General features: G+C 38.0%; 1 long non-coding RNA gene across 1 annotated transcript; it reads left to right on the top strand.

The window, feature by feature from the left end:
* The first annotated feature begins 17,884 nt into the window (after positions 1 to 17,884).
* LOC118490689 lies at positions 17,885 to 20,011 on the top strand. The gene is made up of 3 exons (XR_004889891.1): positions 17,885 to 18,038; positions 18,549 to 18,601; positions 19,830 to 20,011. It is a non-coding gene; the product is annotated as an uncharacterized LOC118490689 (long non-coding RNA).
* Positions 20,012 to 20,658: the final 647 nt, after the last annotated feature.

Below are 20,658 nucleotides of genomic sequence, written 5' to 3'. Positions count from 1 at the left end.
CTTCACAAAAACATGCCGTAACTTCAGTGTTGGTGGTCGCTGCGGTAATGTGGCATTGATGCGATTTGGCATAGTTTTACGCCCCTGGGTTTTTCAAAGAAAAAATGGTTATGCATATGGTTGTTGTAACCTTGGCTTTGAGGTTTTTTTAAAAAAATTGATTTTTTACTTTTCACCCAAAAGTATTTCATAAATTACTTTTAACCCAAAACTATTTGTTTTTTTTTTTTTACTTTTAACCCAAAACTTTTTATCCTTTTCAATCTATCCGCACAACTTTTTGTACTTTCAACTTTGGTCCTTTATAGTTTTCATTTTCCGCAATTTTTTTGCTTTATGCTTCGTTCTAAATTTTGTGACTTAACACATCGCAACGTGCGTCTTTGGTTTAACGTTTTTACGTTTCGTTCTAAATTTTGCGAGTTAACACGACATAACGTGCGTGTGTGGGTGAACGTTTTTACATTGTCTATTTTTTCCCGTTTGACAGGTTCAACATAACGTGCGAGTCCTAAATCGACTTAGTTATAACTAAAGAATCCCCGCCGCATTGCGGCGGGTCGTAATTCTAGTTTTAATTTAATTTCTAAGTTATGGATAACCCTAAATTGTTGCGATGAGAAACTTTCTGAATGTTGTGTGTTGCAAAGGTTGTGAACCCTAAATTATTGAAAGGTATGTAATATATGGGTGGAGTTTGGTTACAAAGTCCAAATTTTCTAAAAAGTATAAAAAGTCATAAAACACTATAATTTCAGCCATAAAACACACATAAAACCCACAAATAATAGAGTGAAGATTACTAAAACACCATATGCAAACCTAATAATCCATAAAAACTTTAAACACACCATGGTAGAACTAGGCATATAAAACACAATATGTTAATCAACGGGAAAACATAATAATGTTTGTCATTCTATAATCAAAGTCTTATAATCCAAAGCACAACACAAACCTACATATATGATGCTTTAGTAATCTTCATTATGTTCACCCCGGATGATTGTGTTGGGTGAATTGTTATGGTGTGTTTTATGATTGACTTCATAGTGTTTTATGAGTTTTTACATTTTTTAGAAAATTTGGACTTTGTAGCAAACTCCTTCTCTGTAATATATAATACACTAATACTTGTTAGATATTTTATTCGTGGGAATTATGAAGTATTTAAATAAAATATAAAAATCAAGAACCCTAATGAACAACCGAACACAAACGAACACAAACAAATATGTTACCGAACGTTCACGAATATAAATAAATAAACACGACTTATGTTCAAGTTTGTTCATTTATTAAAGGAACCAACAAAAATGAACTTCCTGACAAATGTTCATGACCTGCTTGGTGAACGTTCAATCCATTTTTTCTTGATCGAACTAAGCACTTGGAAATTGATATGCATTTTGGTAGAGAAAAGTTTTCAATAGAGAGGGAGTCTAATAACCAAGTTGCTAATGGTTTTGCTAAAGGCCTGTATGTAGTTAAGCAAGAAGGTTATTGCAAAACACTTGGATTGCTATTTGCTAAATGTATTTGTCAACTGAATTGAGGGGGAATGTTAAAAGCAACTATATCCAACAAAGTATTGGATTTGGTTGTTTGTTTATTAAGTTTTATCTGGTTATTTTATAATTTCTACTTATATTGGTTTGTATTTATTCATTGTTAGTTGAGGGACTAGATATGCAAAGTCTGAAAGTTCAAGGTTGCTATAAAGGTCAATGATATGGAGAAGGGCTAAAGTATAAAATGGTCAACTATATAATCTTTGCTATCTAGCTAGGGTTTCATTCATTTACTTTATATGTGTCTTTGTTCTTTCCGCCGCCGTTAGTCTTCGTCTTCCCTAAAGCATCCGATTGATTTAGAGTTTGTCTTGTAATCTTGTAATCTCCGCCGCCGTTAGTCTTCGTCTTCCCTAAACCATTTCTCAAAACTTATGCCAACAATTAGCTTTGTCAAATGTGGATTTGCCGCCTGCTACAACTGACATCTAAGGAAAATGCAATCTCTCTATTACTGATATCTAAGGTAACATTCGATCTCTCCGGTGATTGTTGGTACATGCATTTTAACGCAGCAAAATAATAGATATGATTAGCAAACGAATTATGAAAATCTTTTGTGTTTTTGTAGAGAGATTGTAATGAAGAGAGATAATGTTTCTTCATTCAACGGTATCGACAATCTTGAAAACTAGGTAACCTACATCTACCTTTGGTAATTTTATCATAATCTATTTATTCTATTTGGAAAATATCTTAGTGATGCTCTCTGGTAATCTTTTTGTAGGTCCCTTTTTCTCGGAGGATCGAGAACAAACCTAAACCTTGTTATACTAACCCACTAGCAAGTGCGGAATCCAAGCTAGTAGGCAAACCGGGATGAAGCAAGAACAAACACAAGAACACACAAAGTTCACCGATTAACACCACTGTATTAATACGTATGAAGGTTTACGGTTACAAGCACAATGTTTACAATCTGTTTGCAAACTCTCTAAAGTGTGTGTGTGTTTTTCAGCAGAGTTTCTCTAACTCTCTATGTGTGCATCTATTTAACACTAACACACTGCATGGGTATTTATACCCATACATAGCAGGTCTGGTCGAAGGACTCGATAGATGGTCCGAAGGATCATCTATCGATGACAGGGAGCTCGAACGATCAGCATGGACATCGAAGGATCATCCTTCGATGTCTAATGGTTGAACCATGGTCGAACCATATCTTTCGAGCACCTCGAAGGATCAGCAGTATCCTTCGAGGCTATCCTTCGATCCAGACAACATCATGTTGTCCAAGTCAAACTAGGAGGATAGTTGACTTGGTCAACTTACAGACTGACTTAGTACATCGTTTTCATACAGACCGAACACAGACAAAGTACAGACACAAGTGCACCAACAAACTCCCCCTTGGCTGTAGCTTTGTCTTTATCTTGTCTTGATCTTCTATAGATGTAGACCTGTCTTGAACTTCGACGGTCTTTGGTCTTCGAGTTTCCAAAACTCTGATGTCCTTTTAAGTCTTCATAGTCGGAGGATCTTCAAAGTCTTCACGTCTTGAAAGCAGAGAGTGTATCAACAAACTACCCGTATTGTGTAGGAAGTGTGTTGACAAACTCCCCTTTAACATAAGCTCCCCCTTGAGTTATGCTCGTGAATGGACTTTATCTTTATGAAGTGAGATCCTTGTGGTGTTGATGATGGTCAGCGGCTACTCGATCATCTTCATCTTTTGAGCGCCTTCTCGTCGTGTCTTCATTCCAAAGCTTGTCATCGACCATGTTCTCCTAGCCTTTAGAATCTGCACATGCAAGAAATCTAAACGCGTAATGAGAACAACTGCTTGGAATATAGTATAAACAAATGACACACGAATGACCATGTCATAATCAAACACCGTCCGACAGTTTGAAAGTTTAATAAATTTGTCAATTTTAGTCTTTAACTTTCAAAGCTTGCAAATTTCGACCGTTTATGAAGATTTAGTCAATTCGGTTTTCGTTCAGGTTTCAGGTAACGAAGACTCGAGTTCCAACATCGTACGATCGAAAATAAAGCAGAAATAAAATCTTTTTGGTTTTTATAAAGTTTATATTAAAACAGATTTTAGGTGTGTTTTAATATTACGAAAGACAACAATTTTAATATCCTTTGAGTGTTATCAAACGACATCACCGCTAATGTCGTGCTGATATGCACCAAACGACGAAACTGTTTAAAAGAAAAACAATAAAAGTTAAGCAGTAAATAAATATATACAGACATTCTTTTTGCGAGTTTCAAGGGTAAGAGAATCATATCAGTGTACGGTCATGCCAAAACGCTCTTGTTGTTCAGTTAGTTAACATTAAGATAAGCATCCTATAACAATTATCGGTATTGTTGTCCACTTAAGCTCAACTTATCAGATGTAATCATGGCGAGGGGATACGTTAAGGTATGATTTATACTTACCGACCGGTGTTCATCCACATCACGACACATTCCCGTATCAAGGTATGCACGAGAGTTCATCTTACCGGTGAGTATACCGATTATCATCTGTTTGACCGTATAAAATGTGAGATACTCACTTATTTTGAATTGAAAACAAGCCCTATGTGATATAATCACTTATTGATGAGGAACTTGATTTTCATATGCATGAGGGCACAGGTGCAAGTCCGTGAACAGGTCAGTACTTCCGTACAGCAGAGAGACGAACTTGACACCCGGATAACTGTGATATTTTATCACTTATTTGATTTGGACATGTGATTGTTTATCACTTATTGAGGTCGAATGCAGTATGTAATATGTACACGTATGTATAGTATCATGGAAGATCTAGACTTGCGTCCCCGTTACTTTTCGGTAAAAGATACAACCATGATACCCAGATGATAAGCAGCATAAAGACCGAATATCTCAGAACCTCGGCAATCTATCAAACGAAATTTCGGTACTAAGACCATATGCCAATGAATGGTTCCCGCCTGGTCTTCAGTCGATTAAGATTTATATCACCCTGCACACTTTAAAATGATTGTGAGCCTACCGATACATCTTATATAGGGCTGCTTATCGTTTTGCATTTAAGGTTTAAAGAGGTTTGGATAGACCACTGATGTACTATCATTTTCTCTTTTGCTCGCCAGGAAACTCATTTTTGATTTTCTATTGTTTTTGTGTTTTTGAAATTTTTCGATGTTTTTGTATTTTCTGATTTTTGGATTTACTCCCCCTAAAATCAACAAACTAAGATAAATTTAAAAAAAAACACACAAAGATATTTACAAAAATGATTTTCCGATGCTGGTTTACTCTTGCTTGACCTTAATGCCATTTACCAATAATAAGAAGTCAAATCTAGATTTGTCAAAAGCTTTGGTAAATAAGTCGGCACGTTGGTCATCGGTGTGGACCTTAACAACATCGATTAGCCTTTTCTCAAAGCAATCACGTATGAAGTGATATTTGATTTCGATGTGTTTGGTCTTTGAATGCTGCACAGGATTTTTAGTGATATCTAAAGCAGCAGAATTATCAACGTATATAGGAGTAGTTAGGAATTCAAAACCGTAGTCCCGCAATTGTTGTTGGATCCAAAGAACTTGTGAGCAACAACTTGAGGCAGCAATGTACTCAGCTTCGCATGTTGATGTAGCGACACACGTCTGCTTCTTGCACTGCCATGTTACTAGGCGATTTCCTAAAAACTGACATCCAGCTGTTGTGGATTTGCCGTCGATTTTACATCCGCCAAAATCGGAATCACTGAATGCGACTAAGTCAAAGTTATTATCCCTAGGATACCACAGACCGGTGTCGGGGTAAGCCTTCAAATAACGAAAAATCCTTTTGACAGCTGCAAGATGTGAAGCCTTCGGGTTGACTTGATATCTGGCAAGCAGGCACGTTGGGTACATTATATCTGGCCTTGATGCTGTGAGGTACATAAGGGATCCGATCATCGCGCGATAGTATGAAGGGCTAACAGGTTCACCCTTCAAGTCAGGAGTTATTCCGTGATTAGTGGGCAATGGGGTACCAATGGGCGTTGCATCGGACATCTGGAACCGGCTCAAGATGTCTCCAACATATTTAGTCTGATGAATGAATATCCCAGACTCCGTTTGTTGCACTTGTAGGCCCAAAAAGAAATTCATTTCCCCCATAGCACTCATCTCGAACTTATCCTGCATGATGCGCTCGAAATTCCTACACAAAGCATCATTAGTAGAACCAAAAATAATGTCATCAACATATACCTGTACCAGAAGAAGATCTCCATCTTGTTCTTTGATGAAGAGAGTACAATCGATAAGACCTCTTCGAAAACCGTTCTCCAGCAGATATGTAGATAAGGTTGCATACCAAGCTCGTGGCGCTTGATGAAGACCATAGAGAGCTTTGTTGAGCAACCAAACCCGATCGGGATGGACAGGATCTTCAAAACCAGGAGGCTGTTCGACATATACCTCTTCTTCAACCACACCATGTAGAAATGCACTTTTGACGTCCATCTGGTGAACCTTGAATCCTTTGAATGAGGCATAAGCCAGAAAGATCCGAATAGCTTCCAGACGTGCAACTGGTGCATAGACTTCGTTGTAGTCGATCCCCTCAATCTGACGAAAACCTTGAACGACTAAACGAGCTTTGTTCCGAATAACCACTCCACGGTCGTCTTTCTTGCATTTGAAGACCTATCGAGTGCCAATCTTCTTGTAGTTCTCAGGCTTTTCAACAAGCTTCCAAACACCAAGCTTGTGAAATTGCTGCAATTCTTCCTGCATGGCTTCAACCCAAGCACTATCTTTCAATGCTTCTTTCCACGACTTTGGTTCTTCTTGTGACACGTAACACGCGAAGGACCAGTCATTTTGTTGACCAGATTCTCTTATAGCTGAATACAAACCAGCATTCCGGTTGTTTCTCAGCTGATTACGCGTCTGCACACCGCGATGGACATCTCCTATGATATTCTGCTGGGGATGGGTATCGTGAATCCTCATTTCAGGATTATCTGGCACACGAGCATTGATACCCAAGTTATTCAGGTTAAGGTCAACAACCAACTCCACACCAGGAATGTGGGTAGAAGTGGATGCATTCCCTTCAGCAGTATCTATATTCTGCGTATGAGGTGTATCACCAGAGGCACCTTGAACAGGAGCAGCTGGAGCTGAAGATCCTTCGGCTGCATCATGATATTCATCATCTTCAGAAGAGTCATTATAATCAGCAGCATCTTCATAAACCTCATTTTGAACCATATTGTTGACTGACGTAGAAGCTTGAGGGTCAACAACAATAGGTCTAACCAATGGCGAGACAGCAGCGTTGTCACTTTCCAACAACATTCGAGCCGCTGCTGATTCTTCGTCAAAGGTTGGCAGATTAAAGGAGTCAAATAGCCCATCATAATCGAACATCCACGGATCACCCAGAGCCCTAACAGGACTCGTGTACCTTTGAACCCTAACTTCGCTCCATAGCTCAATCTTTTTGGTAGCTAGATTCCAAACGCGAAAATTCGGAGTCGCATATCCAAGGAAGAAACCCTCGATAGCTCTTGCACCAAACTTTCCATCTGGTTCAATCATAGTACACGGAGCACCAAACGGTTCAAGGTAAGAAAGATCCGGTTTCCTTCTCTGAAGGAGTTCGAAGCAAGTCTTGCCATGTCTCTTAACTGTAAGAACTCTGTTCAACGTGTAGCAAGCAGCCGATACAGCCTCTCCCCAGAATTGAATAGGAAGTTCCGACTCTACTAACATTGTTCTTGCAGTTTCTATAATCGTCCGATTCTTCCTCTCAGCGACACCATTTTGTTGTGGAGTATAACGAGAACTGTACTCATGAAGAATGCCTTTAGAAGTACAAAACTCATCCATAACTTGATTCTTGAATTCAGTTCCATTGTCGCTTCGGATCCTTTTCACTTTCAACGTATAGAGATTCTCCAACATTGTAAGAAGATCCTTGAGGATGCCAGGAGTTTCACTCTTGTGTGCCATAAAAGATACCCAAGAAAATCTAGAGTAGTCATCAGTAACTACTAAACAATAGGCATCACCAAACGTTGTCTTGTGCTTCATAGGTCCAAAAAGGTCCATATGAAGACGTTCGAGAGGCATGCTAACAGTGTTGATTTTCTTCAAAGGGTGAGACTTCTTTGTTTGCTTCCCTTTTTGGCACGAGACACAGATATCTTGTAGATGAAAACTTCTAACAGGCACACCATTCACAAGATTATTTTTCACCAAATGGTTCATCTTTCTCAAGTGAATGTGTCCCATTCTTCTGTGCCAAGATATAGACTCCTTTTCTGTGGCTTTTGAGACAAAACAAGTAACTTGTGCAGATGTTGTAATCGCCTGGCTCATGTCGAGAATATAAAGATCATTAACTCTCGGAGCCGATAAGAGAATCCATTCTTGAGGAATTTTGAATCCAGGCTTCAGCACATAACAGCCAGCGTCATCAAAAATTACTGAGAACTTTTTATCGCAGATTTGCGACACACTGAGAAGATTGTGATCAATTTGCTTCACATAATTGATCTTATCAAAGCACACGATACCATTGGAGATGCTTCCTTCTCCAGTGATGTACCCACCTTTATCACCCGCAAAGGCAACATACCCTCCTCTAATATTTCTCACGTCATACAGGAGCCGTAAGTCGCCAGTCATGTGCCTGGATGCTCCACTATCAACAATCCAATGACTATTAATAGTTCCTCCTAGAACATCCTGCACATGTCATTCGAACACATTAGTTGAGGATGGGGACCCAAGCCTTAGTGGTCTTGGGTCGTCCCTGAGCATCTCGAATAATGAGCTCGATTTGCTGATGGTTTTCAAACACATTTGCTCCCCCTGAACTACCACCCTTTTTAGGTCGCCTAGCTTGTTTTTGTTTACCAGATTGTGTATTATGTACAGTTTCTGATTTTAAAGGTTGTGACAAACTAGGTCTTCTTTTAACTGTTTTGACTTCAGATTTCAAAGCCCTTTCAACAGTTTTAATGTTATGACGTCGTTGTTTTGTTTCTTGTTCCTTAACAGTTCGTTTATCATGTTTTGGAGGAACAGGACGACGTTGTGGGTGAGACTATTCAGATGGGGCTCGCTCAACGAAATTTGGTTTGGGCAAGTTGGTGCAATCCTTAATGATGTGCCCAACCTTCCCACATTTGAAACAAGTTCTCCTTTCAACAGACTTAGGAGAGCTTGATCGACTACCAGATGTTGAACTTGTAGAACCTGAGGTACTTGCTCTTTCATCACACCCATTTGTATGTTGGGTGTAATTGTCATCACTGTTACGTTTCAAAATTTTGACTTGTTGCACAAAATCATTGTTTGATTTGTTTTCAAAAGTCTCAATTTTATCAGTACCTTTTGATGCTACAAATTTAACATCTTTTCCTTTCTTCATGTAACGAGCTCCTTTTGATTCAATTTTAGCCTTTGGCTTTGGAGCTCGTTGTGGTTGTTTACCCTTAGAAGCAGTAGGCTGTCGAGTGGTTGGAGATTTTTGATTACCAAATTGTTTCCTAATCTCAGCCTTAGGAATTGGATCACATTGTGTTACCACAATTCCCGGAAGTGTTTTTCCCAAAAATTTGTTTGTATTGTCTTCAAAGACTTTGTCAATCAAAGATTTATTTACATTTTTAATTGGAAAAACATGATCTGAGTAGATTTTATTATCTCCAACCAAAGTGTACAACACATTACTGCTTTTAACAGTAGATACACCTGTCTCATCAACCTTGACAGGATCAATCACTTCCTTCTTAACAGATGGAACCTCAGGAGTATCAGGATCACAAAGGATGTGATTCTCTCGTGGAATATCTACTCCTTTCATCTTGCTAAGTGATTTATCCTGATCACTTACAGCCACTTCTGATTCATCATCCGATGTCTCATAGTCCTCGATAATTGGAGGACTTTGTTTCATGGATGGTGAAGTTTCTTGTTCCTTAGGGGCTGTGTTTGAAGAACTGTCCGGTTTGAACCCTAGGCCAGTAGAAAATTCCTCAAAGTTCAAAGGCACACTGGGTTCATACCGAGGCATTTCTTCTTCATCAGGCATCTTGGTATAGTTGCTCATCAAAGGAGGTGGACATGCCTTATACCCAACTCCTTTCACGTTCCCTTTCAGTTGTTGAACGTCAATTATGTGATCAAGCACAAATCGGGAGTTGGAATAACTATCCAATTTCTGTTTGATCGCATCATGCTCGTATTGGGCAATGGCTAATTGCTTTTTAGTTTCTTCCACAATGTTAATATATTCGTTTATACTTACTTGTTTGTGGTAAACTACTTTGTTAACCTCGGACACATTTTTCTTCAATGTTTCTATTACAGATTTAAATTCTTTTTCATTCCGGGTTAAAGCCATGCTTGCCTCTTGGCATTTCGACAGTTCAATAACCAAATTCTGATTATGACTATGAAGCTTTTCTGACTCAAGCTTCATATCTGCACATGATTTACACATACTAGGAGCAGGAGGTTCAGAACTTACCTGACTAGTAGAGGCTGAACCGTTTGCCATAAAGGCAGTTTGAAAAGAAAAAGCTCCATCTTCAGAGAATAGCTTTTCCATTTCCGTTGATGTAGCAGCAGCCTTCCTAATCAGAATTGATTTCTGACATTTAAGCTCATCAGCTTCATTCAGTAGCTCCTGTATATCATCATCTCCTTCTTCATTCACATCAGGCTCTGAGTGATTATCCCCAGAAACAGAGCCTTCTTCATCCGAACTGCCCGAATAACCAGAACTGTCATCGCTCCCAGAAGATTCTTCTTTCTGAACCTGCTCGATGACCTTAGCATACAATGCAGTTCCACTTCCCTGATCACCATCACCAAACTGAACTGACCAGTCACATCCTTCATCAGCTTGAACAGCCAAAGCCCGATTGTGATTGGTAGATCCAGACTGTCCCTGATTGTTGTTCACTGCCACCATCCTCCTTTCACGGTTTTCTTGTTGGGCATTCACATTCGTCTGGTTTCTGAAAGGGTTGTGATTGCCGTGTTTTGTTGGTCGAGTGCACTCACGTTTAAAGTGCCCTTTCTCGCCACAGTTAAAGCACGTGACGGCATTAATATCAAACCCATACTTCGTGTTTTTCTTTCCTTCCAACGAAGTTCTTCCAGTTCGTGCCATGAAATCTTTTGCCCTTCTAACCGCACTAGCAAAAGCCCATTTAATATCCATCAACTCCATTTCTTCCTTGTCGATCTGATCATAATCTTCATTGGTCATGTTGATGTTTCCAAGCTGACCAGCTACCAAACCACAGTAAGCACTGACCATGGTGTTGATGATTTCCATATGTTCCTTAGCAACTTCAATACTAAGGTGTGAAAGATTTGAGTTGTCGACTCGGATTGTATTGGTCATGTTGATGTTTCCAAGCTGACCAGCTACCAAACCACAGTAAGCACTGACCATGGTGTTGATGATTTCCATATGTTCCTTAGCAACTTCAATACTAAGGTGTGAAAGATTTGAGTTGTCGACTCGGATTGTGTAAATGATTTTGGGATTGAGGTTGAGGATTGCTTGTATAGTGAGCTTGCTGTTGTTGTTGTTGAGGTTGTGGTTGTGGCTGTGTTGGAACAGGAATGTAAGACCTCGGATCTAATTGAGGTTGTGGTGGAGCAGCTGTTGATTGAGGAAATGGAAAGGAACTCGTATTGGACACAAAAGCAGTTTGAAGCTTCGGTTGCTGAACAGAACTAGAACTAGCTGAAGGACCAAAACCAGGCAAATACATTTCTGTATTCTGAGGAGCTGGAGCACGCCTTGCTTTCCTAATTTCTTCATCATTTTTATGTTCCAGCTTCTGAATGAACTCATAGATGTTTATCGTTTCTAGAGCTTTAGTATGCTTCAACAGCTCAATAAACGAACTCCATTTTGGGGGTAGGGCGTCAGCAAACCTATTCACCATGTCTTGTTGAGTAGCTGCCACCCCATAAGCACACATTTCACTAATCAAATGATAGAAACGTGTGGTCATATCATTTAGAGTTTCATTTTCCAAAAACTGAAAAGATTCAAATTCTTTCTTCAACAAATCATGCCTAGACTTTCGAGCCGCTGCATTGCCTTCTCCTCTAGCAACTAAGGCATCCCACAATGCTTTCGTGGTCTTGCAATATGAAAACTGATGGTAGATGTCTTTGTTGAGTGCTTGAGTGAGTGTGGCATAGGCCTTTTTCTCCAATTCATAAGCCTTTTTGTCATTTTCAAGCATGTTGGCGTAACCTTCTGAAGTGGATGCTCTACTTTCAAGACTTTCATTGAATGCATTGACAAAACACATCCAAAGGTCGGTGCTTTGTCCTTGAACATATGTGTGAAAGCGGCCTTTCCATGACGGAAAATCGTTCATGTGGTTCAGCTTTGGTGGACGATTGTTACTGCCTGTTTCACTTTCACTAATCAGAAGATTCTGAAGACTTTGACTTTGATTGGATACCAAAGCCCATTGACACGAACTTATTGATTGTTGTTGTTTTGGAATGGCACTCGTCATATATTCAGCCATCGACATCTGTTTCAGATCTGGTTGTGGATCCGTACTCCAATCCCAAGGACTTGTGCAACTCATTGTGATAAAAAATTAACAAATAACCTACACACCACAAACTGTTAACAACAAACAGACAACAATTGAAAGATACAATCTGATCGAAAGATCAAGACTTGTTCGAAGGATCAACAGTGATCGAAAGATTACTGTTGAGTTTCGAGCAAAGTTCTTCGAAAGATTCTCAATGAAAGATCCTTATCTTTCGACTGATTATCACGAAAGATTCACAGTTCGAAAGATCTATATCTTTCGAATACTGATCTCGAAAGATTCACAATGAAAGATCCTTATCTTTCGAGATGAATCCTTATCTTTCGGACAACCAACTTTCGAAAAGATTCCAACAACGAAGGATACTTCTCAGACTTCGAAAGACTACTCGAAGGATGCTAATCTTTCGAGCTGTCTCCAATCGAAAGATGTCGAAGGATATCTTTCGATGTCGAAGGATATCTTTCGAATCCTCTGACACACCTGACACAAAGTTGACGGGTAGGTGGGAAAGGTGATGGGTTGGTGCACAACTTTCGGCAGAAAGTATGTGCAGGTCTGACTTTTCACCAACTTTTTGGATTTTCAAAAAGTTTACCCAAAATAGACACAATCTTATCCAAACCAGTCACCGGAATATATGACCGGAAAATGGCCGGAAAAATCAAAGTCTTTTAAAAACAAGTTTTCAAGTTACCCAACCCAACCTTGAACACTCCCGAAGGTTTAGATGCCGTTTTTCAGTTTAGAAAAGCAAGAAAAACCACCAAAACGGGTGCTAAACCTAGTGTCCAAACACACCAAGAACTCGAACAACCCGGTTTTAAACAAAGTAAAGAGCCAAGCTCTGATACCACTTGTAGGTCCCTTTTTCTCGGAGGATCGAGAACAAACCTAAACCTTGTTATACTAACCTACTAGCAAGTGCGGAATCCAAGCTAGTAGGCAAACCGGGATGAAGCAAGAACAAACACAAGAACACACAAAGTTCACCGATTAACACCACTGTATTAATACGTATGAAGGTTTACGGTTACAAGCACAATGTTTACAATCTGTTTGCAAACTCTCTAAAGTGTGTGTGTGTTTTTCAGCAGAGTTTCTCTAACTCTCTATGTGTGCATCTATTTAACACTAACACACTGCATGGGTATTTATACCCATACATAGCAGGTCTGGTCGAAGGACTCGATAGATGGTCCGAAGGATCATCTATCGATGACAGGGAGCTCGAACGATCAGCATGGACATCGAAGGATCATCCTTCGATGTCTAATGGTTGAACCATGGTCGAACCATATCTTTCGAGCACCTCGAAGGATCAGCAGTATCCTTCGAGGCTATCCTTCGATCCAGACAACATCATGTTGTCCAAGTCAAACTAGGAGGATAGTTGACTTGGTCAACTTACAGACTGACTTAGGACATCGTTTTCATACAGACCGAACACAGACAAAGTACAGACACAAGTGCACCAACACTTTTCTCTCCCATAAGATGATTGTCTTATCCTTTTGTGTGTAAAAAGTGGACATGTTAAATTATGAAATATACCAATAGTTGGTGTGTTACATATAAATAAATAATTATAGTTATCCTATTTAGTTTCCAAATAATAGTGCTAACTATATGATTTATTTTAATTTGCTTACTAACATTCTCATCATAACGTTCATTAAGTTGAGCATGAAATCCAACTGAGGCTCGGGCTATTACTTTATATACACTCAAAGCTTTGCAAAATTATTATTATTATTATTATTATTATTATTATTATTATTATTATTAATTAATTAATATATTAGATTACAACTTTTTTTACCGTCTAAGATTTACTGTAGCTATTTTGTTTTGATGCCTTGCTGCCACGCTGCACAACTAAATGTGTCACTATTTCTTTTTCTTGCCAGCTATCTTTTTATAACTAGAAGACAGGGAGGGAGGGAGAGTGGTGGAGGAGTAGACCGGCGGTGACAACGGCAGACGGTGATGATCCGTTCAGTTCTAATTTTCCGGCGAAAATCACGACATCAAACCCTGACCTCTTTTCCGATTCAGCCGCGTCTAAAAGGGTGAAGACCTCTTTTAATGAAGGGAGTTTTTGAGAATTCACAGAAACAACAGCACGAGCATGATACTCATCTACCTGCAGCCTCTGCAAAATACAATTTTTGGGACAGTTTTTGTCAAGCGCAACATAATAAGTCCTACATTCACTAAGAATGCTATGGTCCTCGTTTTCCAAAAATTATGATCAAATTAAGTACCTCAGCAGGTGCTACGTGCCTAGAGATATTAAGAATTTCGGTTAAGTTTTGTGACACTGATGACCAGTGCATGATTGAGTCGTTAGACACGACATACACGTCATGCTTTGAGGTAGCGCATACCATGTTCCTTAATTGTACACATTTTTATGGTGGTTAGTATAAATTACGTGATTGAACATTTGAACGAACAGAATGTGACGGTGGAAACCTGAAAATGAATGACCGTAGGTGTCACTGCTCTAGAATTACGAAAGAAGTCGTAGTAGTTACCACCTTTCGACGTTTGTTTGTATAACTGAACACGTAAAAGGTTGCAATGATATCAAAAGTGGAAATTACTTTTACATATACAAGCGACGGGATTGTTAATTGTACCTTATCACCAGTTTGACCGGATAAGGGAATGTCTTCATAGTTTTCATCTTGGATGAGCCTTCCACGTCGATATTGTTCCCTTGTTAAACGCATTCCCCTCCACGGAAAGCCTTGAATATCTTTACTGGTTCTTGCTTAAGCAGCGGACGTAACAGAACCGTAACCAATTTGATCTTCTTTCTCGGTTACTTCTTCTTCATATGCATCGTCTGAAGAAGAAGAAACCGACGAAGAAGATCAAATTGGTTATGGTTCCGATACGTCCGCTGCTCAAGCAAGAACCGGTAAAGATATTCAAGGCTTTCCGTGGAGGGGAATGCATTTAACAAGGGAACAATATCGACGTGGAAGGCTCATGCAATACGAAAACTATGAAGACATCCCCTTATCCGATCAAACTGCTGATAAGGTACAATTAACAATCCCGTCGCTTATATACGTAAAAGTAATTTCCACTTTGGATATCATTGTAACCTTTTACGTGTTCAGTTATACAAACAAACGTCGAAAGGTGGTAACTACTACGACTTCTTTCATAATTCTAGAGCAGTGATGCCTACGGTCATTTATTTTCAGGTTTCCACCGTTACATTCTGTTCGTTCAAATGTTCAATCTTGTAATTTCTATTAACCGCCATAGAAAATGTGTAGAGTTAAGGAACATGGTAAGCGCTACCTCAAAGTATGATGTGTATGTCGTGTCTAACGACCCAATCACGCACTGGTCACAGTGTCACAAAACTTAACTGAAATTCTTAATTTCTCTGGGCACGTAGCACCTACTGAGGTACTTTATTTGATCATAGGTTTTGGAAAACGAGCATCATAGCATTCTTAGTGAATGTAGGACTTATTATGCTGTGTTTGATAAAAATTGTCCCAAAAATTGGATTTTGCAGAGGCTGCAGGTAGCTGAGCATCATGCTCGTGCTGTTGTTTCTGTGAATTCTTAAAAACGCCCTTCGTTAAACGCACAATTGATCATTACTAAGTGTCTAAGAGCAGCCATGATGCTTCACTTGATAAAGTCTGCTCTTAGCTGTGGCATATCCACAGGTTCATATGTTTTTAATTTTTTTTAGTATTGTAGAAGTGACAAGATGGGCAATAGGTTAAGCCACACACATATACAATTTTTTTAAATGGGTTTTTGTAGTATCGAGCCAGGTAACTATTTATTCGGTTTTTAAATCGTCATTGTGTTCATTATGATTGCAAAAAAACTAAAATTGTATTATATTGTTATTACTTTTTCCAAAATATGAACCCGTAAAAATGATGTTATATATTTGGGCTTGGTGCTGTCACTTGACTTCTGCCTTATCACTTCAATTTGTACATTTGACTTTTTAACTTCTGGAAAATGGTATATATCTACAGCTTTTGGTTTTCTTTTGTTTCTCAGCACATTGTCGGGGCATCTAGAATCACAATTATTGATCTGAATTTGAGCGGGGCCAATAAAGGTAAGTTGGTAAATGTTTTCTTGGTAGATAGTTTAGGATTTCTGATTATTATATGTAAGCTAAGACAAAATTGGTCGGGTCAAAAAATTAATTTGATTATTTTGGTCTTTTGGATGCATGCAGGTTCCAGAAGCATTGAATGAAGAGGTGCTTGAGAAAATGACTGTGCCACCAAAGAGCGACGTACCAATAATTACAAGAAATGAACTCTTTGAAGGAAATGTTTTCGGGTTTCCAACAAGATTCGGTATGATGTCGGTATGATGTCTGGTTATACTTTAATAATATAATTTTTGAGTTGTAAAAATGGGGTGCAAGTTAAACATATAATTTTTCAGTCCAAGATGATCTTGAACTAAGTTTTGTACTATAAATAAAAAGAGATAATTGCCATTGTACTCATTTTACATTGCTCTCTTTCACACACACTGGGAATTAAGTAATTTCACTATTTCAGATCATGCTAGTTCAGCCTGGGAAACATTGCACCAAAGCCTAAGGTGCAATGGTGCTCACAAGTGGAAGAAAAACCGAATCAATTTTCTATGAATTGTCAAAGCTTGAATCTAAGAATTCTTCATGGGAACTTGCAATGAAAGAGATTAAATCTTAAATTCTAGAGAGAAGTTAGATACAAAGGTTTTAGGATTTCAGACTTTCATTTATTCGTTTTCGTTGTTCTAGGGTTTCAAGTTTGCACCTCTTATTGGGATTTCATTGGTAACTTATGTTCTATGTCTTTGTGGCCATTCTCTCTACTAATCTTGGTTAACATTCATTTTCTATATTACACTAACTGAAAGAAAAAGAGAAGAATGTGATCAAGTATGGAACTCCAAATAAACATTTTGATACACCGGTGAGTATTGTAAGATTTCACCTTCTGATTAGTGTCATCCATTTTTTAGTCTTATTTTTTCTTGAATTGATTGTCAATAAGATTTTGAGATAACTTGCAATCAACACTGAGAATTTGATTGGTTATGTTATGTCCGTATGTTTTGTCATATATATTGAAGGTTACGAATCAGGCAGCCACTTTGAGAAATGTCGGCACCTCTCGACCACTATATCAGGATCTACTGCCACCAAAGTTGCAGTAAGTTTATCGTTCAAACTTCATATATAACTTGACTCTTATAATGTACGGCAAACCGGAATACGGGTTACAATATTTGCTGGTTGGTGGGTTGAATTAATGAGCCCGATCATAGCCCATGCATTTTTATTTGTGTAAAAAACGTCAATTTGAACTGGAATAGACTAAAAGTCGTGTAATCCGTTGAATGGGTTGGCGGGTAATTTTCATATCAGTATGTTTAATAGTGTTTTGTGGTGGTACTTTCTTGTAGGTGTGGATAGCAGACCGGCGGCCACGAATCAATAGTGGTAGTAACAGTTTTAGAGGAGATATTTGGTAACTTATGTGTAACACCCCAAAAATATAGATTCTATATAATAAATTAAAAGACGGTAATAGTCAAGATAAAATAACTAGGAATAATTAACCTAGTTAGTTAAAAAGCTTGAAATGATAGAACAAACATGGTTAAAATACCCTTTATAAAAAAAAAACTTGTGTAAAGTGGAGGGACTAGACATGGGCAAATGAATTTAAGTTTCAATTAAATCAAATATTAAACACAAAACACACACATATGTGGTGTGTCCTGTGATTTCAATCAGACCAAGGAGGAGGTCTCAAGCTTCAACCCTAAAACACAAAAATTCACCAAATTGAAGGGGCAAATCAAGCCCAAATCGAAATCCAAGCATAGATTAGTGATCACCTCAGTGAAGGGTTCATGAGGTATGCAAAATTTTACTATTTATTCCATCTTAAATTTTAGATGAACTTGTGAAAGTCGAAATTTGATGATGCATGTGTGTTATAGAGATAAAATAGGAACATTGTAGTGTCTAGGAGTAAACCCTAGACAAGTACATGTTGAAATCATGCTTAATTCTAGTAAAATCCATGGACACCATTGTAGGTGATTAGTGGGTTATGTAGAACTTGATAAACACTAGGAAATTTGGGTTTGTTCTAGTGTAATTTGACATATGTGAGGTTATTTCAGAATTATAGAGGCGAATATTTATGTTAGATAGTTTAATTTATGAAAACTTGGGCTATGTGACAAGTTATGAACTTGTTAATAAATCATGTAAAATTATGCCCTTTAGGTGTTTATTGAAATGCCTAAAAGAAAGCTAGATATGGTGATTTCGAATGAAACGCATATTTAAATGATAAGATGAATTATGCGTTATAAGACATGAATGGAGTTCTAAACGAAGTGTTGATTGAACTTTATAGGAAAAGGAGCCGAGTCTTCAAGCGGACACGCGCTTGAAAGGAACACTTTGAAGGTACGCGACTTGTGGTCTCGTTACATTTATGTAGACAAGCCTAGTTGTAGATATGTTTAATGTTGTTATAGCGAAAATAGTTGCGTTTGGTAAGTCCAAGAAGTGATGGGATTCACTCGACAAACCAAACGGGTCAAAATAAATAGTTGGTTAGATATGTTTATTGATAATATTGTTTAATTAGTCATAATGGGAAAGTAAGTAAAGTGGTGTAATTCACTAGATAAAGAATGTGTCAAAATAAATAGTTGGTTAGATATGTTTATTGATAATATTGTTTAATTAGTCATAATGGGAAAGTAAGTAAAGTGGTGTAATTCACTTGATAAAGAACGGGTCAAAATAATGGTCGAAATGGTAGTGTTCGAAGTGACTCGAGCGTCACTCGTTAAATTTGACTTATAAAAGCATAAACCATGGATTTGAAGGGATACGATGAGGTTGACAAGCCCGGGAATGGGTAATTATGGTTAGAAAGCAATGTTGATGAATTATGAAGGTATGTAACTTGTTTCGTTACATTATGCAAATTAGATATTGTAATCATTCATAGTTGTGTTTTAGAATAAAGATTGGTATTAGTTGAAGTAACAATGTTCACTACTTGATTTAATGAGTTAAAATTAGATTAGAAAGCGTTTGGTAGTCATTAGAAATGGAGGATTCCATAAATGAGCCAAACGGGTCGAATAATTGTCTAGTAAGTAGTAAAAGTGTGTTTAGAATAGCATTTAGCAATGACGGATTACAAGTGCGTGAAACCATAGCTTTGGTAATGAAAAGCCGGTGATCATAAGCCCTGGATGTTGGGTAAATACGTCTTGCGGATATAAAATTTGTTAGTGGTCAAATTAATGCAAAAGCTAAACGGGTCAAATAAATACATAAGGCATTTATAGACTTTCAGCCCGTACATCCAATTTTTGATATAATAATTTTGATAGATGCATTGGTAATTAAATTACGAACGCGTAGGAAAAAGAATCGCGCAAAACGGACATCTAGATCAAAAGTTATGAAGCTTTGAAGTTAAAATTTTGATAAAAAATAGAGCTGGGCAAATGCAGCAACAAATAAAGGAACTTGCTGTTAAAAAAAGGGGCTAGGTGGGGCGTCTAGCCCCCCCTGAATCCCAAAATTGTGTAATTTTGTTTGTTTGACCCATATAACTTGTTGAAACTTGCTATTTAACTACCAAAGCTAACTTTTAAGTTGGTTTTGGTCATAGGTTAATGTCAAGGATTCCCGGATGAAGATCAAGCTCAACGAAGAACCGAACACGACCAAGATACAAGCTTCCGCACTGCGCTGCGACGTAACTTTTAAACGAGGAACTTATATACAATATGTTATCAAACTTTTAAATTTTAAAAGTTTTTAGTAAACCCGTATTTTACATATATGTGTATTTGTAAGAACACAATTAATTGTCGCTATAAGTACTAAAACCCTTTTATAATAGTGAGGGTGTTACAAGTTGGTATCAGAGCTCAAGGTTGTCAACAAAGCGTGTTTGGTTCGAAGCTTGATCAAACATCCGGTAAAAATTATTTATATGAGTAGATTGTAACAAAATATTAGGAAAAGAATATGAATTAAAGTGCATGGGAAGTGTGTGTCAATACACTTAGACCCGGAAAGTGCACTAAACACGAATGGTTTAAGAAAGTTACAAACTTGGCTAAATCAAAGTGAAAGATACAAATGATAATGAAATGAAACGTTTAACAATTGACATAAACATAGCAGATTCGAGATGTCTAGTGTCGATAAAAGATGATTAGGTAGTATAAATTCACCTCACTAGTGTCGATAAAAGATGACTTGGTCAACTTACAACACAAATCAGGACATCGTTACATAAGACCGAATACAGACAAAGTACAGACACAAGTGCACCAACAAACTCCCCCTTGGCTGTAGCTTTGTCTTTGATCTCTAAGCTTTGTCTTGTTCTTCTAAAAGTGTAGACTCGTCTTGAACTTCGACGGTCTTTGGTCTTCAGGTTTTCAAAACTCTGATGTCCTATCATGTCTTCAATGTCGGAGGATCTTCAA

This window comes from Helianthus annuus, chromosome 3, assembly GCF_002127325.2.
Source record: "Helianthus annuus cultivar XRQ/B chromosome 3, HanXRQr2.0-SUNRISE, whole genome shotgun sequence".
Lineage (NCBI taxonomy): Eukaryota > Viridiplantae > Streptophyta > Magnoliopsida > Asterales > Asteraceae > Helianthus > Helianthus annuus.
The sequence above is the reverse complement of the archived record's forward strand: the minus strand, read 5'-3'. Positions and strand labels throughout refer to the sequence as shown.